Source organism: Pseudophryne corroboree (assembly GCF_028390025.1).
Source record: "Pseudophryne corroboree isolate aPseCor3 chromosome 7 unlocalized genomic scaffold, aPseCor3.hap2 SUPER_7_unloc_2, whole genome shotgun sequence".
Lineage (NCBI taxonomy): Eukaryota > Metazoa > Chordata > Amphibia > Anura > Myobatrachidae > Pseudophryne > Pseudophryne corroboree.
Window position 1 is genome coordinate 465,529 of NW_026967611.1, and position 23,744 is coordinate 489,272.

Here is a 23,744-nt window from a genome sequence, read left to right on the forward strand (position 1 = left end):
GTTTCTTGTTGTCTAGGTTTGTGTTTGTCGATGACTGTTTTATCGAACTATTGGTTTGTATATATGTTTAGTGTCGATCAGTTTGAATGTCTATATGTTTGTTGTCGATGATTGTAATGTCTGTGATATTTCCGTTCTATGTTTTCTTTTGTCTGTGAACATGTTGTCGATGTTGTCATGTGTCTATGTTGTGTTTGTCGGTGTTGTTTTGTTGTCGGACATGCTGTTGTCGACCTGTTGTTGTTGTCGATGTAATGTTTGTCGACCTTTTAGTGTTGTCGATCAAGTTAAGTTCGATTTTAGGTTGTCGATCTCTTGGTTGTCGGTCTTTGCTGGTTCGATAAGCCGTCCGGATACCCCCGTTGGTAACCCTTTAGGGTTTTGCTGTTGCCCTTAGCAACAGCATTTCGGGTTCTCTACGTATTAAAACACAACATCTTGCTTTTCCCATCTGAGCATTACTAATACTAGGGAGACACCCAGTTCCTTAGCCTCTGGGCTTCTCTGTTCACTTTGTGTGTATTTTGTTACCCTATCACCTTCTGTGTACGTAATGTCATATTCCCCAGTCTGTCTGTGAGTTCATTTGTTTTGCATACCTATCCGTTCAGACACCAGTACATTCCTGCAGGCACTGGTGTGCATAACAGTTCAAACACCAGTACATTCCTGCAGGCACTGGAGTGCATAACAGTTCTGACACCAGTACATTCCTGCAGGCACTGGTGTGCATAACATATTCAGCAGCCTAATACTCCTGTTGAAATTTTGTGGGAATATGGAGCATACCCCTCAAAATACGTTGCAACAGGTGGTCGATCAGGTGCAGGTCCTGACTCGACAATTTAATGATTTGTCCATTAAAATGTACACCTCCCAGGCCGCTGGCGGAGCTCCCGCAGCAGCAGCACCTTCAGGGGTTAAGGAGCAGAAAGTAAATCTCCCGGATCGTTTTTCTGGAGATCGCTCGCAGTTCTTTTGTTTCAAGGAGAGCTGCAAGCTATACTTCCGGCTTAGGCCTCAGTCTTTTGGGTCGGAGATTCAGCGGGTGGGCATAGTGATTTCCTTGCTACAAGGAGACCCACAGGTCTGGGCATATGGGTTGCAGCCTGACTGTCCGTCGCTTAAAAGTGTTGATGCTTTTTTTACGGCACTGGGCATGTTGTATGATGACCCTGACAAGACGGCCCCAGCCGAGGCTCAGATTTCGATCCTTAAGCAAGGGCGAAGGCCAGTTGAGGTTTACTGTACGGAGTTTCGGAGGTTGGCCCATGATACCCAGTGGAATGACCCAGCCCTGAGACACCAGTACCGAAGAGGTCTTTCTAACCAGATAAAGGACCAACTGGTACAATATCCCTTGCCTGATAGCTTGGATCAGCTCATGCAGTTATCCATCCGGGTGGATAGACGGCTGAGAGAGCGTAGGCTTGAAAGGGAGACTGAGGTTTCCTTCTTTCCCAAGGGAACCTCAGACTCTGAGGAATTTTCCGAGGAGCCTATGCAGATTGGGGCTACCCGCCTCTCTTCGCGTGAGAAGACGTGGAGGAGACAGCAGGGGTTGTGTTTGTACTGTGGGAATAAAGGTCATGTGGTAGTATCATGCCCAGAAAAGCCGGAAAACTTCAGGGCCTGAGGGTGATGGGAAATATCCTGTCAGGCCAGAAGTCAGAATTTCCCAAGAAGACTTTTATCATTCCGGTGACCTTGAAGATCCTCGGTCAAACTGTCAAGACTGAGGCCTTTGTGGACAGTGGGGCCGACGGGGTTTTTATGGACCGCCAATTCGCCCTGAAACACTCTGTTCCCTTAGTACCCTTGGCATCGGAAATTGAGATTTGTAGGTTAAACGGGGAACCATTATCCCAAGGTAAAATTACCTCTTGCACTAGCCAGATTTCTTTGTTTATTGGAGCCACACACTCTGAAAAATTGTCCTTTTATGTAACTGTCTGTACTTTTGCCCCATTGGTGTTGGGGTTACCCTGGTTAAGGGCCCACAATCCTCAATTTGACTGGGTCTCTGGGGAGATTCTTAGTTGGGGTACTGATTGTTTCAGGAGTTGCTTGAGCCTTCCAGTCAGGCTCTCGCAGCTAAGTTTGCCAGGATTGCCAGGGTGTTATGCAGATTTTGCGGACGTGTTCTCCAAAAAAGTTGCAGAGGTACTACCTCCCCATCGCCCCTATGACTGTGCCATTGATTTGTTGCCAAATGCTAAGCTTCCCAAGAGCAGGTTGTACTCCCTGTCACGTCCTGAGACTCAGGCTATGGCAGAGTACATTCAGGAGAACTTGGCTAAGGGATTTATCAGACCTTCACAGTCTCCAGTTGGGTCGGGGTTCTTCTTCGTGGGTAAAAAGGACGGTTCGTTGCGACCCTGCATCGACTTCAGGGAATTGAACCGTATCACGATTAAAAACTCATACCCACTGCCCCTCATTTCGGTCTTGTTTGACCAGCTTCGTACTGCCACCATTTTTTCTAAGATTGACCTACGCGGTGCATACAATCTAATCCGAATAAGAGAGGGGGATGAATGGAAGACTGCCTTTAATACCCACTCAGGGCATTATGAATATTTGGTGATGTCTTTTGGGCTCTGTAATGCCCCGGCAGTCTTCCTGGATTTCATGAATGATGTGCTCAGGGAATATTTGGATAGATTCTTAGTTGTATACTTAGATGACATCCTAATCTTCTCCCATTCCAAGGAGGAACATCGGAAGCATGTACGCTTAGTCCTCCAGAAACTCAGAGACCACCGGCTTGGGGCGAAGCTGGAGAAGTGCGAATTTGAAGTTCAGCAAATCGCATTTCTAGGATATATTATCTCTAGAGATGAGCGCCTGAAATTTTTCGGGTTTTGTGTTTTGGTTTTGGGTTCGGTTCCGCGGCCGTGTTTTGGGTTCGAACGCGTTTTGGCAAAACCTCACCGAATTATTTTTGTCGGATTCGGGTGTGTTTTGGATTCGGGTGTTTTTTTCCAAAAACACTAAAAAACAGCTTAAATCATAGAATTTGGGGGTCATTTTGATCCCAAAGTATTATTAACCTCAAAAACCATAATTTACACTCATTTTCAGTCTATTCTGAATACCTCACACCTCACAATATTATTTTTAGTCCTAAAATTTGCACCGAGGTCGCTGTGTGAGTAAGATAAGCGACCCTAGTGGCCGACACAAACACCGGGCCCATCTAGGAGTGGCACTGCAGTGTCACGCAGGATGTCCCTTCCAAAAAACCCTCCCCAAACAGCACATGACGCAAAGAAAAAAAGAGGCGCAATGAGGTAGCTGTGTGAGTAAGATTAGCGACCCTAGTGGCCGACACAAACACCGGGCCCATCTAGGAGTGGCACTGCAGTGTCACGCAGGATGGCCCTTCCAAAAAACCCTCCCCAAACAGCACATGACGCAAAGAAAAAAAGAGGCGCAATGAGGTAGCTGACTGTGTGAGTAAGATTAGCGACCCTAGTGGCCGACACAAACACCGGGCACATCTAGGAGTGGCACTGCAGTGTCACGCAGGATGTCCCTTCCAAAAAACCCTCCCCAAACAGCACATGACGCAAAGAAAAAAAGAGGCGCAATGAGGTAGCTGTGTGAGTAAGATTAGCGACCCTAGTGGCCGACACAAACACCGGGCCCATCTAGGAGTGGCACTGCAGTGTCACGCAGGATGTCCCTTCCAAAAAACCCTCCCCAATCAGCACATGATGCAAAGAAAAAGAAAAGAAAAAAGAGGTGCAAGATGGAATTATCCTTGGGCCCTCCCACCCACCCTTATGTTGTATAAACAAAACAGGACATGCACACTTTAACCAACCCATCATTTCAGTGACAGGGTCTGCCACACGACTGTGACTGATATGACGGGTTGGTTTGGACCCCCCCCAAAAAAGAAGCAATTAATCTCTCCTTGCACAAACTGGCTCTACAGAGGCAAGATGTCCACCTCATCTTCACCCTCCGATATATCACCGTGTACATCCCCCTCCTCACAGATTATCAATTCGTCCCCACTGGAATCCACCCTCTCAGCTCCCTGTGTACTTTGTGGAGGCAATTGCTGCTGGTCAATGTCTCCGCGGAGGAATTGATTATAATTCATTTTAATGAACATCATCTTCTCCACATTTTCTGGATGTAACCTCGTACGCCGATTGCTGACAAGGTGAGCGGCGGCACTAAACACTCTTTCGGAGTACACACTTGTGGGAGGGCAACTTAGGTAGAATAAAGCCAGTTTGTGCAAGGGCCTCCAAATTGCCTCTTTTTCCTGCCAGTATAAGTACGGACTGTGTGACGTGCCTACTTGGATGCGGTCACTCATATAATCCTCCACCATTCTATCAATGTTGAGAGAATCATATGCAGTGACAGTAGACGACATGTCCGTAATCGTTGTCAGGTCCTTCAGTCCGGACCAGATGTCAGCATCAGCAGTCGCTCCAGACTGCCCTGCATCACCGCCAGCGGGTGGGCTCGGAATTCTGAGCCTTTTCCTCGCACCCCCAGTTGCGGGAGAATGTGAAGGAGGAGATGTTGACAGGTCGCGTTCCGCTTGACTTGACAATTTTGTCACCAGCAGGTCTTTCAACCCCAGCAGACCTGTGTCTGCCGGAAAGAGAGATCCAAGGTAGGCTTTAAATCTAGGATCGAGCACGGTGGCCAAAATGTAGTGCTCTGATTTCAACAGATTGACCACCCGTGAATCCTTGTTAAGCGAATTAAGGGCTGCATCCACAAGTCCCACATGCCTAGCGGAATCGCTCCGTGTTAGCTCCTTCTTCAATGCCTCCAGCTTCTTCTGCAAAAGCCTGATGAGGGGAATGACCTGACTCAGGCTGGCAGTGTCTGAACTGACTTCACGTGTGGCAAGTTCAAAGGGCATCAGAACCTTGCACAACGTTGAAATCATTCTCCACTGCGCTTGAGACAGGTGCATCCCACCTCCTATATCGTGCTCAATTGTATAGGCTTGAATGGCCTTTTGCTGCTCCTCCAACCTCTGAAGCATATAGAGGGTTGAATTCCACCTCGTTACCACTTCTTGCTTCAGATGATGGCAGGGCAGGTTCAGTAGTTTTTGGTGGTGCTCCAGTCTTCTGTACGTGGTGCCTGTACGCCGAAAGTGTCCCGCAATTCTTCTGGCCACCGACAGCATCTCTTGCACACCCCTGTCGTTTTTTAAAAAATTCTGCACCACCAAATTCAAGGTATGTGCAAAACATGGGACGTGCTGGAATTTGCCCATATTTAATGCACACACAATATTGCTGGCGTTGTCCGATGCCACAAATCCACAGGAGAGTCCAATTGGGGTAAGCCATTCCGCGATGATCTTCCTCAGTTGCCGTAAGAGGTTTTCAGCTGTGTGCGTATTCTGGAAAGCGGTGATACAAAGCGTAGCCTGCCTAGGAAAGAGTTGGCGTTTGCGAGATGCTGCTACTGGTGCTGCCGCTGCTGTTCTTGCGGCGGGAGTCCATACATCTACCCAGTGGGCTGTCACAGTCATATAGTCCTGACCCTGCCCTGCTCCACTTGTCCACATGTCCGTGGTTAAGTGGACATTGGGTACAACTGCATTTTTTAGGACACTGGTGAGTCTTTTTCTGACGTCCGTGTACATTCTCGGTATCGCCTGCCTAGAGAAGTGGAACCTAGATGGTATTTGGTAACGGGGGCACACTGCCTCAATAAATTGTCTAGTTCCCTGTGAACTAACGGCGGATACCGGACGCACGTCTAACACCAACATAGTTGTCAAGGACTCAGTTATCCGCTTTGCAGTAGGATGACTGCTGTGATATTTCATCTTCCTCGCAAAGGACTGTTGAACAGTCAATTGCTTACTGGAAGTAGTACAAGTGGGCTTACGACTTCCCCTCTGGGATGACCATCGACTCCCAGCGGCAACAACAGCAGCGCCAGCAGCAGTAGGCGTTACACGCAAGGATGCATCGGAGGAATCCCAGGCAGGAGAGGACTCGTCAGACTTGCCAGTGACATGGCCTGCAGGACTATTGGCATTCCTGGGGAAGGAGGAAATTGACACTGAGGGAGTTGGTGGGGTGGTTTGCGTGAGCTTGGTTACAAGAGGAAGGGATTTACTGGTCAGTGGACTGCTTCCGCTGTCACCCAAAGTTTTTGAACTTGTCACTGACTTATTATGAATGCGCTGCAGGTGACGTATAAGGGAGGATGTTCCGAGGTGGTTAACGTCCTTACCCCTACTTATTACAGCTTGACAAAGGGAACACACGGCTTGACACCTGTTGTCCGCATTTCTGGTGAAATACCTCCACACCGAAGAGCTGATTTTTTTGGTATTTTCACCTGGCATGTCAACGGCCATATTCCTCCCACGGACAACAGGTGTCTCCCCGGGTGCCTGACTTAAACAAACCACCTCACCATCAGAATCCTTCTGGTCAATTTCCTCCCCAGCGCCAGCAACACCCATATCCTCCTCATCCTGGTGTACTTCAACACTGACATCTTCAATCTGACTATCAGGAACTGGACTGCGGGTGCTCCTTCCAGCACTTGCAGGGGGCATGCAAATAGTGGAAGGCGCATGCTCTTCACGTCCAGTGTTGGGAAGGTCAGGCATCGCAAACGACACAATTGGACTCTCCTTGTGGATTTGGGATTTCAAAGAACGCACAGTTCTTTGCGGTGCTTTTGCCAGCTTGAGTCTTTTCAGTTTTCTAGCGAGAGGCTGAGTGCTTCCATCCTCATGTGAAGCTGAACCACTAGCCATGAACATAGGCCAGGGCCTCAGCCGTTCCTTGCCACTCCGTGTGGTAAATGGCATATTGGCAAGTTTACGCTTCTCCTCCGACAATTTTATTTTAGGTTTTGGAGTCCTTTTTTTTCTGATATTTGGTGTTTTGGATTTGACATGCTCTGTACTATGACATTGGGCATCGGCCTTGGCAGACGACGTTGCTGGCATTTCATCGTCTCGGCCATGACTAGTGGCAGCAGCTTCAGCACGAGGTGGAAGTGGATCTTGATCTTTCCCTAATTTTGGAACCTCAACTTTTTTGTTCTCCATATTTTATAGGCAGAACTAAAAGGCACCTCAGGTAAACAATGGAGATGGATGGATTGGATACTAGTATACAATTATGGACGGACTGCCACGGTTAGGTGGTATAAAAAAACCACGGTTAGGTGGTATATATTGTAATACAATTATGGATGGACGGACTGCCTGCCGAGTGCCGACACAGAGGTAGCCACAGCCGTGAACTACCGCACTGTACACTGGTTGATAAAGAGATAGTAGTATACTCGTAACAACTAGTATGACACTATGACGGTATAAAGAATGAAAAAAAAACCACGGTTAGGTGGTATATATTATAATAATACAATTATGGATGGACGGACTGCCTGCCGAGTTCCGACACAGAGGTAGCCACAGCCGTGAACTACCGCACTGTACACTGGTTGATAAAGAGATAGTAGTATACTCGTAACAACTAGTATGACTGACTATGACGGTATAAAGAATGAAAAAAAAACCACGGTTAGGTGGTATATATTGTAATACAATTATGGATGGACGGACTGCCTGCCGAGTTCCGACACAGAGGTAGCCACAGCCGTGAACTACCGCACTGTACACTGGTTGATAAAGAGATAGTAGTATACTCGTAACAACTAGTATGACTGACTATGACGGTATAAAGAATGAAAAAAAAACCACGGTTAGGTGGTATATATTGTAATACAATTATGGATGGACGGACTGCCTGCCGAGTTCCGACACAGAGGTAGCCACAGCCGTGAACTACCGCACTGTACACTGGTTGATAAAGAGATAGTAGTATACTCGTAACAACTAGTATGACACTATGACGGTATAAAGAATGAAAAAAAAACCACGGTTAGGTGGTATATATTATAATACAATTATGGATGGACGGACTGCCTGCCGACTGCCGACACAGAGGTAGCCACAGCCGTGAACTACCGCACTGTACACTGGTTGATAAAGAGATAGTAGTATACTCGTAACAACTAGTATGACACTATGACGGTATAAAGAATGAAAAAAAAAACCACGGTTAGGTGGTATATATTATAATACAATTATGGATGGACGGACTGCCTGCCGAGTGCCGACACAGAGGTAGCCACAGCCGTGAACTACCGCACTGTACACTGGTTGATAAAGAGATAGTAGTATACTCGTAACAACTAGTATGACTGACTATGACGGTATAAAGAATGAAAAAAAAAACCACGGTTAGGTGGTATATATTATAATACAATTATGGATGGACGCACTGCCTGCCGACTGCCGACACAGAGGTAGCCACAGCCGTGAACTACCGCACTGTACACTGGTTGATAAAGAGATAGTAGTATACTCGTAACAACTAGTATGACACTATGACGGTATAAAGAATGAAAAAAAAACCACGGTTAGGTGGTATATATTATAATACAATTATGGATGGACGGACTGCCTGCCGACTGCCGACACAGAGGTAGCCACAGCCGTGAACTACCGCACTGTACACTGGTTGATAAAGAGATAGTAGTATACTCGTAACAACTAGTATGACACTATGACGGTATAAAGAATGAAAAAAAAAACCACGGTTAGGTGGTATATATTATAATACAATTATGGATGGACGGACTGCCTGCCGACTGCCGACACAGAGGTAGCCACAGCCGTGAACTACCGCACTGTACACTGGTTGATAAAGAGATAGTAGTATACTCGTAACAACTAGTATGACACTATGACGGTATAAAGAATGAAAAAAAAACCACGGTTAGGTGGTATATATTATAATACAATTATGGATGGACGGACTGCCTGCCGAGTGCCGACACAGAGGTAGCCACAGCCGTGAACTACCGCACTGTACACTGGTTGATAAAGAGATAGTAGTATACTCGTAACAACTAGTATGACACTATGACGGTATAAAGAATGAAAAAAAAACCACGGTTAGGTGGTATATATTATAATAATACAATTATGGATGGACGGACTGCCTGCCGACTGCCGACACAGAGGTAGCCACAGCCGTGAACTACCGCACTGTACACTGGTTGATAAAGAGATAGTAGTATACTCGTAACAACTAGTATGACTATGACGACGGTATAAAGAAAGAAAAAAAAATACCACGGTTAGGTGGTATATAATTATACAATTATGGATGGACGGACTGCCTGCCGAGTGCCGACTGCCGACACAGAGGTAGCCACAGCCGTGAACTACCGCACTGTACTGTGTCTGCTGCTAATATAGACTGGTTGATAAAGAGATAGTATACAACAATATACTACTATACTGGTGGTCAGGCACTGGTCACCACTAGTCACACTGGCAGTGGCACTCCTGCAGCAAAAGTGTGCACTGTTTAATTTTAAATTAATATAATATTATGTACTCCTGGCTCCTGCTATAACAACCTGCAGTGCTCCCCAGTCTCCCCCACAATTATTATAAGCTTTTATACATTGATGTGCAGCACACTGGGCTGAGCTGAGTGCACACAGACTGAGTCACACTGTGTGACTGCTGTGTATCGTTTTTTTCAGGCAGAGAACGGATATAGCAGAGAACGGATATATTAAATAAAAGTTAACTTAACAACAACTGCACTGGTCACTGTGGTAAACTCTGTCTGCACAATCTCTCTCTCTCCCTCTCTCTTCTAATCTATTCTAATGGAGAGGACGCCAGCCACGTCCTCTCCCTATCAATCTCAATGCACGTGTGAAAATGGCGGCGACGCGCGGCTCCTTATATAGAATCCGAGTCTCGCGAGAATCCGACAGCGTCATGATGACGTTCGGGCGCGCTCGGGTTAACCGAGCAAGGCGGGAAGATCCGAGTCGCTCGGACCCGTGAAAAAAAAAGTGAAGTTCGTGCGGGTTCGGATTCAAAGAAACCGAACCCGCTCATCTCTAATTATCTCCCCAGAAGGTTTCCAAATGGAGGGTTCCAAGGTACAGGCAGTCCTGGATTGGGTGCAGCCCACTAGTTTGAAGGCGCTTCAGCGTTTCCTGGGCTTTGCGAATTTTTATAGACGATTTATCGCTGGATTTTCGTCTATAGTGGCGCCCTTGGTGGCACTCACTAAGAAAGGGGCGGATGTTGCTCACTGGTCTTGTGAGGCTAAAGCGGCTTTTGCCCGTCTCAAAAGGGCATTTGTATCGGCCAAGGTGCTGCGACACCCAGATCCAGAGCGTCCTTTTGTGGTGGAGGTGGATGCCTCTGAGATGGGTATTGGGGCAGTGCTTTCTCAGATGGGAGTGTCTGATAATCGCCTTCATCCCTGTGCTTACTTTTCCCGTAAATTTTCGCCTGCCGAGATGAATTATGACGTGGGTAACCGGGAATTGTTGGCTATTAAGGATGCACTCGAGGAGTGGAGACACTGGCTTGAGGGGGCTAAGTTTGTGGTCTCAATTCTCACCGACCATAAGAATCTGGCATATTTAGAGTCAGCGAAGCATCTCAATGCCAGGCAGGCACGATGGGCTTTGTTTTTTGCTCGCTTTAATTTTTTGATAACATATCGCCCTGGGTCAAAAAACATCAAGGCTGATGCGCTCTCGCTGAGTTTTGCTCCAATCCAGGAGACCACCGAGGAGCCGTTGCCCATTGTGTCCCCATCATGTATTAAAGTGGGCATTACCCAGGCTCCTCCAGACCTTCCGGTAGGTCTTTTGTTTGTGCCTCCTAGGTTAAGACAGCGAGTGTTCCTGGAATTCCATGCCAAGAAGTCGGCAGGTCACCCGGGTATTGCCAGAATTCGGGAGTTGCTATCTAGGGCGGTGTGGTGGCCCTCGGTGGCTAAGGATGTGGATCAGTGGGTTCGGGCATGTGACATCTGTGCCCGAAATAAGACTCCTAGAGGGGTTCCTGTTGGCCCATTACATCCACTCTCTATCCCATCTAAGCCATGGACCCACATTTCAATGGATTTTGTGGTGGACTTGCCCAAATCCTCGGGGATGACAGCCATCTGGGTTGTCGTTGACAGGTTTTCGAAGATGGCGCACTTCGTTCCACTGGTTGGGCTGCCATCGGCCAGACGCCTGTCTGAATTATTTATGCTGCATGTTGTGCGTCTCCACGGGTTGCCACTTGATGTGGTCTCTGACCGCGGATCCCAGTTTGTGGCCAAATTCTGGAGGGCATTTTGTTCCGATCTCCAGATTTATGTCAGCTTGTCGTCAGGCTACCATACGCAGTCTAATGGGCAGACTGAAAGGGTGAACCAGTCCTTGGAGCAGTTCCTCAGGTGTTATGTCTCCAAGTGTCAGACTGACTGGGTTGCTCATCTGTCCATGGCGGAGTTTGCCTATAACAACGCGGCTCACTCTGCTACAGGGATCTCTCCCTTCCTTTGTGTGTATGGGCATCATCCTAAGGCCAGTTCTTTTGACCCCCTGGACTCCACGCCTGGTGGTTCCTCTGTGGTTTCGGTCCTTAGAGGTATTTGGCGGAAAGTGAAGAAAGCCCTTGTGTCTGTGTCATTAGTGACCAAAAGGGTTTTTGATAAGCGGAAAAGACCCTGCAGCTTCAAATTAGGAGACTTCGTCTGGTTGTCTACCAAGAATTTGAAGTTGAGACAGCCATCTCATAAGTTAGGCCCCCGGTTCATCGGCCCTTATAAGATCACCAGGGTTATCAATCCGGTGGCATTTCAGTTAGATCTGCCCCGTTCTTTGGGTATCAATAAAATATTTCATTGTTCCCTTTTAAAACGGGCGATTAGTAATCCTTCTTCCAGTGGAAGACCTTCCCCTCTTCTGATACGTGGCCAGAGGGAGTTTGTTGTTGAAAGGATTCTTGACTCCAAGATGGTTCGGGGTCGGCTGTCATTTTTGGTGCACTAGAAGGGGTATGGTCCGGAGGAGCGGTCGTGGGTGCGCAGTTGTGATCTTCATGCCCCCAGACTGATACGCTCTTTCTTCTCGCAGTTCCCCGATAAACCCGGTGGTAGGGGTTCTTTGAACCCTCGTCAGAGGGGGGGTACTGTTAGGGTCTCCTGCCCTGTGCTGCCACGTCGTCATGGCAACCGGGAGACAAGTGCTAGCGGAGTAACCTGAGCGCAGCTGATACTCCGGTTCGGGTCTTTTGCTGTGCAGTGGTTACAGGCTCTGTGCACGGCAGGGGATCTGGTGCTGGTTTTTGTGCTCACAGTCTGTGAGGTCTGAGTGGGGCGTGGACAGCACCTGCTTTATAAGGCCTCTTCTCAGGTTAAGCAGATGCTGCTGAATCTTTGTTGGTTAGTCAGTTCCTGAAAGTTAGCCAGTACTGTGTAGCTTTGTATTTGTTGTTGCTTACTGCAAATAGGCCTGGGGATTTGGTACTACACTCTGCCAATCCAGACCTAGCAGTAAGACTGGAGTCAGTCGTTTAGCTTGCTGGGGTTCTTTTACTACTCTGTGAACTTAGCAAGTTTGCGGCTGTATTCTAAGACTTGCCTGCCTAAATCCTGTCTCACTATGCAAGGTGTCAGGTGTCAGTTTAGTGGCAGTAAGCTGAACCTGTGCACTGCAAGTGAGAATTAGGATTGTGGAGACTCTCCTTGTGTCTATCATTCCATCTCTGACCAAGGAGTTTACTGCCACACCCGTTGGTAACCCTATAGGGTTTTGCTGTTGCCCTTAGCAACAGCATTTCGGGTTCTCTACGTATTAAAACACAACATCTTGCTTTTCCCATCTGAGCATTACTAATACTAGGGAGACACCCAGTTCCTTAGCCTCTGGGCTTCTCTGTTCACTTTGTGTGTATTTTGTTACCCTATCACCTTCTGTGTACGTAATGTCATATTCCCCAGTCTGTCTGTGAGTTCATTTGTTTTGCATACCTATCCGTTCAGACACCAGTACATTCCTGCAGGCACTGGTGTGCATAACAGTTCTAACACCAGTACATTCCTGCAGGCACTGGAGTGCATAACAGTTCTGACACCAGTACATTCCTGCAGGCACTGGTGTGCATAACAGCACCTTCATGATCATAGTATCTCTCCTGGCAGGTAAGTAGGAGTTGGGCTAGAGCTGGGGAGGGTTGCTGCTCGGGCACCCCCTGTCAAGTGAAGGAGATCCAACTGAGGCAGCACAAGGGAACTCTCGAAAGAAGAACAAGGCTAGAGGAAGATCTGAGACAAAGAAATCTGAATTTTACCAGAGCTGACCAGAGGAAAGCACAAACACAGTCCACCACTACCACAAATAATGCAGTCGAGTTTCCCACATTTGGGGAAATCACAGGGGTCAGCATACCCAGAATGCAATGAATGCACCTAACCCTGGGAGAACAATCTTCATGACCATGGTATCTCCTATGCAAAATAAGTATGATTTGGGATAGGGCTGGGGAGGGCCGCTGCTCAGGCACATCTCTGTCAAGTAAAGGAGATTCAACTGAGGCAGCACAAGGGAACTCTCATCTGGGGACAAAAACTGCAGGGAGAACACATATTTTCAGATGAACATGGGAGGGCAGAAGGCTGCCTAATACTGAAGCACCCCCAAACAACAAACCAAATGCAACAACTAGTGCAAGCATTCCTGGGGGAAGGCCTGCAGCAGATGGATTTGCATATGGTGATGTCATCCAAGCAGTGGGTCAAAGTTGGCTGGAACCCTCGTCTGCATATGAAAAGAGAAAAGTGGCGTGCAGGGCATGGCGGCCTTTTGCTGCGCTTGGATGACCCCTAGTTCGCATTAAACACCCCCACCCTCCTTCAGTGTGGGGCTCATGTTGGCCATGCCCCAGCCCCTGAAGCATTCAAGCTGATTTCTTGCAGCAGCTGGGCACTGTAACAGCTCCAGAGCTGCTCTGTAAGGCAAGTAAAAGGGTGTGGGCCCTGCAGCACTACCTGTAGTTTGCATTGTGCATTGGAAGGCACAAAGTAAGCAGACGGGAGGAGAAGTCAGGATAGTGCACAAGGGTATAGAAGGGAGGGGCTCAAGAAAAAAGAAGTGGAAACAGACAGCAAACTAGGCTGGAGAGAGACCTGAGACAAAGAGATCTGAATTATATGAGAGCCGACCAGAGGAAACACAAATTATGCAGTCAAGTTTCCCACATTTGGGGAAATCGCAGGGGCAGCACACCCAGAGTGCAATGGGTGAGCCTTGCCCTGGGAGAAGCAACTTCATGATCATAGTATCTCACCTGGCAGGTAAGTAGGAGTTGGGCTAGAGCTGGGGAGGGTCGCTGCTCGGGCACCCCCCTGTCAAGTGAAGGAGATCCAACTGAGGCAGCACAAGGGAACTCTCGAAAGAAGAACAAGGCTAGAGGAAGATCTGAGACAAAGAAATCTGACTTTTACCAGAGCTGACCAGAGGAAAGCACAAACACAGTCCCCCACTACCACAAATAATGCAGTCGAGTTTCCCACATTTGGGGAAATCACAGGGGTCAGCATACCCAAAATGCAATGAATGAACCTAACCCTGGGAGAACAATCTTCATGACCATGGTATCTCCTATGCAAAATAAGTATGATTTGGGATAGGGCTGGGGAGGGCCGCTGCTCAGGCACATCTCTGTCAAGTAAAGGAGATTCAACTGAGGCAGCACAAGGGAACTCTCATCTGGGGACAACAACTGCAGGGAGAACACATATTTTCAGATGAACATGGGAGGGCAGAAGGCTGCCTAATACTGAAGCACCCCCAAACAACAAACCAAATGCAACAACTAGTGCAAGCATTTCTGGGGGAAGGCCTGCCGCAGATGGATTTGCATATGGTGATGTCATCCAAGCAGTGGGTCAAAGTTGACTTCAACCCTTGTCTGCATATCAAAAGAGAAAAAGGGCGTGCAGGGCATGGCGGCCTTTTGCGGCGCTTGGCTGACCCCTAGTTTGCATTAAACACCTCCACCCTCCTTCGGTGTGGGGCTCATGTTGGCTATGCCCCAGCCCCTGAAGCATTTAAGCTGATTTCTTGCAGCAGCTGGGCACTGTAACAGCTCCAGAGCTGCTCTGTAAGGCAAGTAAAAGGGTATGGGCCCTGCAGCACTACCTGTAGTTTGCATTGTGCGTTGGAAGGCACAAAGTAAGCAGACGGGAGAAGTCAGGATAGTGCACAAGGGCATAGAAGGGAGCGGCTCAAGAAAAGAGAAGTGGAAACAGACAGCAAACTAGGCTGGAGAGAGATCTGAGACAAAGAGATCTGAATTATACGAGAGCCGACCAGGTGAAACACAAATTATGCAGTCAAGTGTCCCACATTTGGGGAAATCGCAGGGACAGCACACCCAGAGTGCAATGGGTGAGCCTTGCCCTGGGAGAAGCAACTAAGTAGGAGTTGGGCTAGAGCTGGGGAGGGTCGCTGCTCGAGCAGCCCCCTGTCAAGTGAAGGAGATCCAACTGAGGCAGCACAAGGGAACTCTCGAAAGAAGAACAAGGCTAGAGGAAGATCTGAGACAAAGAAATCTGACTTTTACCAGAGCTGACCAGAGGAAAGCACAAACACAGTCCCCCACTACCACAAATAATGCAGTCGAGTTTCCCACATTTGGGGAAATCACAGGGGTCAGCATACCCAGAATGCAATGAATGCACCTAACCCTGGGAGAACAATCTTCATGACCATGGTATCTCCTATGCAAAATAAGTATGATTTGGGATAGGGCTGGGGAGGGCCGCTGCTCAGGCACATCTCTGTCAAGTAAAGGAGATTCAACTGAGGCAGCACAAGGGAACTCTCATCTGGGGACAACAACTGCAGGGAGAACACATATTTTCAGATGAACATGGGAAGGCAGAAGGCTGCCTAATACTGAAGCACCCCCAAACAACAAACCAAATGCAACAACTAGTGCAAGCATTCCTGGGGGAAGGCCTGCCGCAGATGGATTTGCATATGGTGATGTCATCCAAGCAGTGGGCCAAAGTTGGCTGGAACCCTCATCTGCATATGAAAAGAGAAAAGGGTTATGCAGGGCATGGCGGCCTTTTGCGGCGCTTGGATGACCCCTAGTTCGCATTAAACACATCCACCCTCCTTCGGTGTGGGGCTCATGTTGGCTATGCCCCAGCCCCTGAAGCATTCAAGCTGATTTCTTGCAGCAGCTGGGCACTGTAACAGCTCCAGAGCTGCTCTGTAAGGCAAGTAAAAAGGTGTGGGCCCTGCAGCACTACCTGTAGTTCGCATTGTGCGTTGGAAGGCACAAAGTAAGCAGACGGGAGAAGTTAGGATAGTGCACAAGGGCATAGAAGGGAGCGGCTCAAGAAAAGAGAAGTGGAAACAGACAGCAAACTAGGCTGGAGAGAGACCTGAGACAAAGAGATCTGAATTATACGAGAGCCGACCAGGGGAAACACAAATTATGCAGTCAAGTGTCCCACATTTGGGGAAATCGTAGGAGCAGCACACACAGAGTGCAATGGGTGAGCCTTGCCCTGGGAGAAGCACCTTCATAATCATAGTATCTCACCTGGCAGGTAAGTAGGAGTTGGGCTAGAGCTGGGGAGGGTCGCTGCTCGGGTACCCCCCTGTCAAATGAAGGAGATCCAACTGAGGCAGCACAAGGGAACTCTCGAAAGAAGAACAAGGCTAGAGGAAGATCTGAGACAAAGAAATCTGACTTTTACCAGAGCTGACCAGAGGAAAGCACAAACACAGTCCCCCACTACCACAAATAATGCAGTCGAGTTTCCCACATTTGGGGAAATCACAGGGGTCAGCATACCCAGAATGCAATGAATGAACCTCACCCTGGGAGAACAATCTTCATGACCATGGTATCTCCTATGCAAAATAAGTATGATTTGGGATAGGGCTGGGGAGGGCCGCTGCTCAGGCACATCTCTGTCAAGTAAAGGAGATTCAACTGAGGCAGCACAAGGGAACTCTCATCTGGGGACAACAACTGCAGGGAGAACACATATTTTCAGATGAACATGGGAGGGCAGAAGGCTGCCTAATACTGAAGCACCCCCAAACAACAAACCAAATGCAACAACTAGTACAAGCATTCCTGGGGGAAGGTCTGCAGAAGACGGATTTGCATACGGTGATGTCATCCAAGCAGTGGGCCAAAGTTGGCTGGAACCCTCATCTGCATATGAAAAGAGAAAAGGGGTATGCAGGGCATGGCGGCCTTTTGCGGTGCTTGGATGACCCTTAGTTCGCATTAAACACCCCCACCCTCCTTCGGTGTGGGGCTCATGTTGGCCATGCCCCAGCCCCTGAAGCATTCAAGCTGATTTCTTGCAGCAGCTTGGCACTGTAACAGCTCCAGAGCTGCTCTGTAAGGCAAGTAAAAGGGTGTGGGCCCTGCAGCACTACCTGTAGTTTGCATTGTGCATTGTAAGGTACAAAGTAAGCGGATGGGAGGAGAAGTCAGGATAGTGCACAAGGGTATAGAAGGGAGGGGCTCAAGAAAAAAGAAGTGGAAACAGACAGCAAACTAGGCTGGAGAGAGACCTGAGACAAAGAGATCTGAATTATATGAGAACCGACCAGGGGAAACACAAATTATGCAGTCAAGTTTCCCACATTTGGGGAAATCGCAGGGGCAGCACACCCAGAGTGCAATGGGTGAGCCTTGCCCTGGGAGAAGCAACTTCATGATCATAGTATCTCACCTGGCAGGTAAGTAGGAGTTGGGCTAGAGCTGGGGAGGGTCGCTGCTCGGGCACCCCCCTGTCAAGTGAAGGAGATCCAACTGAGGCAGCACAAGGGAACTCTCGAAAGAAGAACAAGGCTAGAGGAAGATCTGAGACAAAGAAATCTGACTTTTACCAGAGCTGACCAGAGGAAAGCACAAACACTTGACTACCACAAATAATGCAGTCGAGTTTCCCACATTTGGGGAAATCACAGGGGTCAGCATACCCAGAATGCAATGAATGAACCTAACCCTGGGAGATCAATCTTCATGACCATGGTATCTCCTATGCAAAATAAGTATGATTTGGGATAGGGCTGGGGAGGGCCGCTGCTCAGGCACATCTCTGTCAAGTAAAGGAGATTCAACTGAGGCAGCACAAGGGAACTCTCATCTGGGGACAACAACTGCAGGGAGAACACATATTTTCAGATGAACATGGGAGGGCAGAAGGCTGCCTAATACTGAAGCACCCCCAAACAACAAACCAAATGCAACAACTAGTGCAAGCATTTCTGGGGGAAGGCCTGCCGCAGATGGATTTGCATATGGTGATGTCATCCAAGCAGTGGGTCAAAGTTTACTTCAACCCTTGTCTGCATATCAAAAGAGAAAAGGGGCGTGCAGGGCATGGCGGCCTTTTGCGGCGCTTTGCTGACCCCTAGTTTGCATTAAACACCTCCACCCTCCTTCGGTGTGGGGCTCATGTTGGCTATGCCCCAGCCCCTGAAGCATTTAAGCTGATTTCTTGCAGCAGCTGGGCACTGTAACAGCTCCAGAGCTGCTCTGTAAGGCAAGTAAAAGGGTATGGGCCCTGCAGCACTACCTGTAGTTTGCATTGTGCGTTGGAAGGCACAAAGTAAGCAGACGGGAGAAGTCAGGATAGTGCACAAGGGCATAGAAGGGAGCGGCTCAAGAAAAGAGAAGTGGAAACAGACAGCAAACTAGGCTGGAGAGAGACCTGAGACAAAGAGATCTGAATTATACGAGAGCCGACCAGGTGAAACACAAATTATGCAGTCAAGTGTCCCACATTTGGGGAAATCGCAGGGGCAGCACACCCAGAGTGCAATGGGTGAGCCTTGCCCTGGGAGAATCAACTTCATGATCATAGTATCTCACCTGGCAGGTAAGTAGGAGTTGGGCTAGAGCTGGGGAGGGTCGCTGCTCGAGCAGCCCCCTGTCAAGTGAAGGAGATCCAACTGAGGCAGCACAAGTTAACTCTCGAAAGAAGAACAAGGCTAGAGGAAGATCTGAGACAAAGAAATCTGACTTTTACCAGAGCTGACCAGAGGAAAGCACAAACACAGTCCCCCACTACCACAAATAATGCAGTCGAGTTTCCCACATTTGGGGAAATCACAGGGGTCAGCATACCCAGAATGCAATGAATGCACCTAACCCTGGGAGAACAATCTTCATGACCATGGTATCTCCTATGCAAAATAAGTATGATTTGGGATAGGGCTGGGGAGGGCCGCTGCTCAGGCAACATTGGAAGTGAACAAGCCCGCAGGACGGGTGAAACGCGTTTTCCAGCATGACCTACCCCATGTCAGCGTTACCTACCACAGCATTCCAATACTAATCACCATAATAGGAACCGAGGACCTGGGGAGTACATCTTGCATTTTTGCAACCTAGTGACTGTCCCAGGGACCTGGGCAGGGACCGGTACCCTTTTGTGTTTTTGTCGTTTTTCCTGTCTTTTGTTTCCTTTTTTTCTTTTGGTTTTTTCTCCATTGTTTTTTCTCCTTTTGAGTCTATACAGCAGTTGGCATTTTTCTTCACCCCAATTAGGGCATCCCAGGGATTTGGGCAGTGACTGTTATTTCCAACAACTTTCTACCAATTCATTGTCACAGCATTATAATTACTATTACAAATATCAATGTCACTTTATAACCTTCTTTTTATGTAGCCAATTAATTAACTCTTTTCTAACTACAAAGTATCAGCAAGGGTCTGTCTACCCCCCTTACCTGGTATACTGTTAACAGGAGTATTTTTGTACATACTCTAAATTGTGAGATATTCTAAACATCCTTATACCATATTGTATGGTCCAGAGATCTAGGCAGGATTATTACATCAATATCTTTCTTGAACAATATAATATTTATGCTGTAAGCTATACATATGGTTGTTTTTGACTCTGCTCTTATACCTAGCTGACATTCGACTCAACCTCTAATCAGCTTTCCCTTCTTCCCTTTTTCTTCTCTTTTCTTTTCCTTTCTCCCCTTTTTCTTCCCTACTGTATATATCTACGGACTCTCATCCATGATCCACAGGTTACCCTGTGCCTAACATAGACAGCAGATCCGCCCCGTTTTCTGTTTCTCTTTTATACCTTCCTTAGGTGCACTCTCATTGGTGAGTCGGCTATAGCAGGCCCTAGAAATTACTACCATACCCCACCGATAGAGCCCGATCTCGTCCGATCTTGGAAGCTAAACGGTGGTGGGCTGGGTCAGTATCTGAGAGGGTGACCCCCAGAGAATACTCAGTGTTGTAATTCGTGACCTCCTCGACTCCTAGCCAACAGCAGGATCACCATATTCTCCCTGAATCATTTCTCTTATTTTATTCTTCTGATCTGTGTTGTTTCCTCTAAGTACCGTCTCCCCCCATTCCTAATAGATCCCAATTGGTCAATACCAATTGGGATCCATATCTTTCGACATCAATTTGGTTCAATGACTCTTGGAGGTCTCATTAATACAAGCTCAGCTTGTGCTGGTGGGATAGGATCAGGATGTAGAACCTGAGTGTCTACATCCCTCCTGAAGTCTACTAAAATAGACTAACCAGAACATTTCCAATTTCCTAACAGTGCTTGCATTTTCCTAATTTTAGGGATTGTGGTGATTATATAAGTGTGGATCTTTTCTTAGAGTAATGAGTTAATAAAAGTTATGTTTTAATACTTTCATACTAACTAACATAAACAAGAGTGCACCCACACAAGAGTCTTCTGTAAATCTCTTTCCTTTTACCAGAGCTGACCAGAGGAAAGCACAAACACAGTCCCCCACTACCACAAATAATGCAGTCGAGTTTCCCACATTTGGGGAAATCACAGGGGTCAGCATACCCAGAATGCAATGAATGAACCTCACCCTGGGAGAACAATCTTCATGACCATGGTATCTCCTATGCGAAATAAGTATGATTTGGGATAGGTCTGGGGAGGGCCGCTGCTCAGGCACATCTCTGTCAAGTAAAGGAGATTCAACTGAGGCAGCACAAGGGAACTCTCATCTGGGGACAACAACTGCAGGGAGAACATATATTTTCAGATGAATATGGGAGGGCAGAAGGCTGCCTAATACTGAAGCACCCCCAAACAACAAACCAAATGCAACAACTAGTACAAGCATTCCTGGGGGAAGGTCTGCAGAAGACGGATTTGCATACGGTGATGTCATCCAAGCAGTGGGCCAAAGTTGGCTGGAACCCTCATCTGCATATGAAAAGAGAAAAGGGGTATGCAGGGCATGGCGGCCTTTTGCGGCGCTTGGATGACCCTTAGTTCGCATTAAACACCCCCACCCTCCTTCGGTGTGGGGCTCATGTTGGCCATGCCCCAGCCCCTGAAGCATTCAAGCTGATTTCTTGCAGCAGCTTGGCACTGTAACAGCTCCAGAGCTGCTCTGTAAGGCAAGTAAAAGGGTGTGGGCCCTGCAGCACTACCTGTAGTTTGCATTGTGCATTGTAAGGTACAAAGTAAGCGGATGGGAGGAGAAGTCAGGATAGTGCACAAGGGTATAGAAGGGAGGGGCTCAAGAAAAAAGAAGTGGAAACAGACAGCAAACTAGGCTGGAGAGAGACCTGAGACAAAGAGATCTGAATTATATGAGAACCGACCAGGGGAAACACAAATTATGCAGTCAAGTTTCCCACATTTGGGGAAATCGCAGGGGCAGCACACCCAGAGTGCAATGGGTGAGCCTTGCCCTGGGAGAAGCAACTTCATGATCATAGTATCTCACCTGGCAGGTAAGTAGGAGTTGGGCTAGAGCTGGGGAGGGTCGCTGCTCGGGCACCCCCCTGTCAAGAGAAGGAGATCCAACTGAGGCAGCACAAGGGAACTCTCGAAAGAAGAACAAGGCTAGAGGAAGATCTGAAACAAAGAAATCTGACTTTTACCAGAGCTGACCAGAGGAAAGCACAAACACAGGCCCCCACTACCACAAATAATGCAGTCAAGTTTCCCACATTTGGGGAAATCACAGGGGTCAGCATACCCAGAATGCAATGAATGAACCTAACCCTGGGAGAACAATCTTCATGACCATGGTATCTCCTATGCAAAATAAGTATGATTTGGGATAGGGCTGGGGAGGGCCGCTGCTCAGGCACATCTCTGTCAAGTAAAGGAGATTCAACTGAGGCAGCACAAGGGAACTCTCACCTGGGGACAACAACTGCAGGGAAAACACATATTTTCAGATGAACATGGGAGGGCAGAAGGCTGCCTAATACTGAAGCACCCCCAAACAACAAACCAAATGCAACAACTAGTGCAAGCATTCCTGGGGGAAGGCCTGCCGCAGATGGATTTGCATATGGTGATGTCATCCAAGCAGTTGGTCAAAGTTGGCTTCAACCCTCGTCTGCATATGAAAAGAGAAAAGGGGCGTGCATGGCATGGCGGCCTTTTGCGGAGCTTGGCTGACCCCTAGTTTGCATTGAACACCTCCACCCTCCTTCGGTGTGGGGCTCATGTTGGCTATGCCCCAGCCCCTGAAGCATTCAAGCTGATTTCTTGCTGCAGCTGGGCACTGTAACAGCTCCAGAGCTGCTCTGTAAGGCAAGTAAAAGGGTGTGGGCCCTGCAGCACTACCTGTAGTTCGCATTGTGCGTTGGAAGGCACAAAGTAAGCAGACGGGAGAAGTCAGGATAGTGCACAAGGGCATAGAAGGGAGCGGCTCAAGAAAAGAGAAGTGGAAACAGACAGCAAACTAGGCTGGAGAGAGACCTGAGACAAAGAGATCTGAATTATACGAGAGCCGACCAGAGGAAACACAAATTATGCAGTCAAGTGTCCCACATTTGGGGAAATCGTAGGAGCAGCACACCCAGAGTGCAATGGGTGAGCCTTGCCCTGGGAGAAGCACCTTCATAATCATAGTATCTCACCTGGCAGGTAAGTAGGAGCTGGGCTAGAGCTGGGGAGGGTCGCTGCTCGGGTACCCCCCTGTCAAGTGAAGGAGATCCAACTGAGGCAGCACAAGGGAACTCTCGAAAGAAGAACAAGGCTAGAGGAAGATCTGAGACAAAGAAATCTGACTTTTACCAGAGCTGACCAGAGGAAAGCACAAACACAGTCCCCCACTACCACAGATAATGCAGTTGAGTTTCCCACATTTGGGGAAATCACAGGGGTCAGCATACCCAGAATGCAATGAATGAACCTAACCCTGGGAGAACAATCTTCATGACCATGGTATCTCCTATGCGAAATAAGTATGATTTGGGATAGGGCTGGGGAGGGCCGCTGCTCAGGCACATCTCTGTCAAGTAAAGGAGATTCAACTGAGGCAGCACAAGGGAACTCTCATCTGGGGACAACAACTGCAGGGAGAACACATATTTTCAGATGAACATGGGAGGGCAGAAGGCTGCCTAATACTGAAGCACCCCCAAACAACAAACCAAATTCAACAACTAGTACAAGCATTCCTGGGGGAAGGTCTGCAGAAGACGGATTTGCATACGGTGATGTCATCCAAGCTGTGGGCCAAAGTTGGCTGGAACCCTCATCTGCATATGAAAAGAGAAAAGGGGTATGCAGGGCATGGCGGCCTTTTGCGGCACTTGGATGACCCTTAGTTCGCATTAAACACCCCCACCCTCCTTCGGTGTGGGGCTCATGTTGTCCATGCCCCAGCCCCTGAAGCATTCAAGCTGATTTCTTGCAGCAGCTGGGCACTGTAACAGCTCCAGAGCTGCTCTGTAAGGCAAGTAAAAGGGTGTGGGCCCTGCAGCACTACCTGTAGTTTGCATTGTGCATTGGAAGGCACAAAGTAAGCAGACGGGAGGAGAAGTCAGGATAGTGCACAAGGGTATAAAAGGGAGGGGCTCAAGAAAAAAGAAGTGGAAA

General features: G+C 48.1%; 14 non-coding genes and 2 pseudogenes across 14 annotated transcripts; 1 reads left to right on the forward strand and 15 right to left on the reverse strand.

Moving 5' to 3' along the window:
- Positions 1-13,202: 13,202 nt before the first annotated feature.
- LOC134986028 (U1 spliceosomal RNA) lies at positions 13,203-13,366 on the reverse strand. Its single transcript, XR_010192060.1, has one exon. It is a non-coding gene; the product is annotated as a U1 spliceosomal RNA (small nuclear RNA).
- A 674-nt stretch (positions 13,367-14,040) lies between these two features.
- Positions 14,041-14,203, reverse strand: LOC134986099 (U1 spliceosomal RNA). The gene has a single exon (XR_010192124.1). It is a non-coding gene; the product is annotated as a U1 spliceosomal RNA (small nuclear RNA).
- Positions 14,204-14,355: 152 nt separating this feature from the next.
- LOC134986230 (U1 spliceosomal RNA) lies at positions 14,356-14,519 on the reverse strand. Its single transcript, XR_010192229.1, has one exon. It is a non-coding gene; the product is annotated as a U1 spliceosomal RNA (small nuclear RNA).
- Positions 14,520-15,476: 957 nt separating this feature from the next.
- Positions 15,477-15,640, reverse strand: LOC134986004 (U1 spliceosomal RNA). Its single transcript, XR_010192039.1, has one exon. It is a non-coding gene; the product is annotated as a U1 spliceosomal RNA (small nuclear RNA).
- Positions 15,641-16,311: 671 nt separating this feature from the next.
- Positions 16,312-16,474, reverse strand: LOC134986156 (U1 spliceosomal RNA). The gene has a single exon (XR_010192172.1). It is a non-coding gene; the product is annotated as a U1 spliceosomal RNA (small nuclear RNA).
- Positions 16,475-16,626: 152 nt separating this feature from the next.
- On the reverse strand, positions 16,627-16,790 carry LOC134986213 (U1 spliceosomal RNA). The gene has a single exon (XR_010192214.1). It is a non-coding gene; the product is annotated as a U1 spliceosomal RNA (small nuclear RNA).
- Positions 16,791-17,464: 674 nt separating this feature from the next.
- LOC134986097 (U1 spliceosomal RNA) lies at positions 17,465-17,627 on the reverse strand. The gene has a single exon (XR_010192122.1). It is a non-coding gene; the product is annotated as a U1 spliceosomal RNA (small nuclear RNA).
- A 157-nt stretch (positions 17,628-17,784) lies between these two features.
- Positions 17,785-17,938, reverse strand: LOC134986087 (U1 spliceosomal RNA; annotated as a pseudogene).
- A 671-nt stretch (positions 17,939-18,609) lies between these two features.
- LOC134986128 (U1 spliceosomal RNA) lies at positions 18,610-18,772 on the reverse strand. The gene has a single exon (XR_010192149.1). It is a non-coding gene; the product is annotated as a U1 spliceosomal RNA (small nuclear RNA).
- Positions 18,773-18,924: 152 nt separating this feature from the next.
- On the reverse strand, positions 18,925-19,088 carry LOC134986006 (U1 spliceosomal RNA). The gene has a single exon (XR_010192040.1). It is a non-coding gene; the product is annotated as a U1 spliceosomal RNA (small nuclear RNA).
- Positions 19,089-20,037: 949 nt separating this feature from the next.
- Positions 20,038-20,156, forward strand: LOC134985977 (5S ribosomal RNA; annotated as a pseudogene).
- Positions 20,157-20,644: 488 nt separating this feature from the next.
- Positions 20,645-20,808, reverse strand: LOC134986225 (U1 spliceosomal RNA). Its single transcript, XR_010192225.1, has one exon. It is a non-coding gene; the product is annotated as a U1 spliceosomal RNA (small nuclear RNA).
- Positions 20,809-21,482: 674 nt separating this feature from the next.
- LOC134986098 (U1 spliceosomal RNA) lies at positions 21,483-21,645 on the reverse strand. The gene has a single exon (XR_010192123.1). It is a non-coding gene; the product is annotated as a U1 spliceosomal RNA (small nuclear RNA).
- A 152-nt stretch (positions 21,646-21,797) lies between these two features.
- Positions 21,798-21,961, reverse strand: LOC134986031 (U1 spliceosomal RNA). Its single transcript, XR_010192063.1, has one exon. It is a non-coding gene; the product is annotated as a U1 spliceosomal RNA (small nuclear RNA).
- A 671-nt stretch (positions 21,962-22,632) lies between these two features.
- LOC134986122 (U1 spliceosomal RNA) lies at positions 22,633-22,795 on the reverse strand. Its single transcript, XR_010192145.1, has one exon. It is a non-coding gene; the product is annotated as a U1 spliceosomal RNA (small nuclear RNA).
- Positions 22,796-22,947: 152 nt separating this feature from the next.
- On the reverse strand, positions 22,948-23,111 carry LOC134986015 (U1 spliceosomal RNA). Its single transcript, XR_010192049.1, has one exon. It is a non-coding gene; the product is annotated as a U1 spliceosomal RNA (small nuclear RNA).
- Positions 23,112-23,744: the final 633 nt, after the last annotated feature.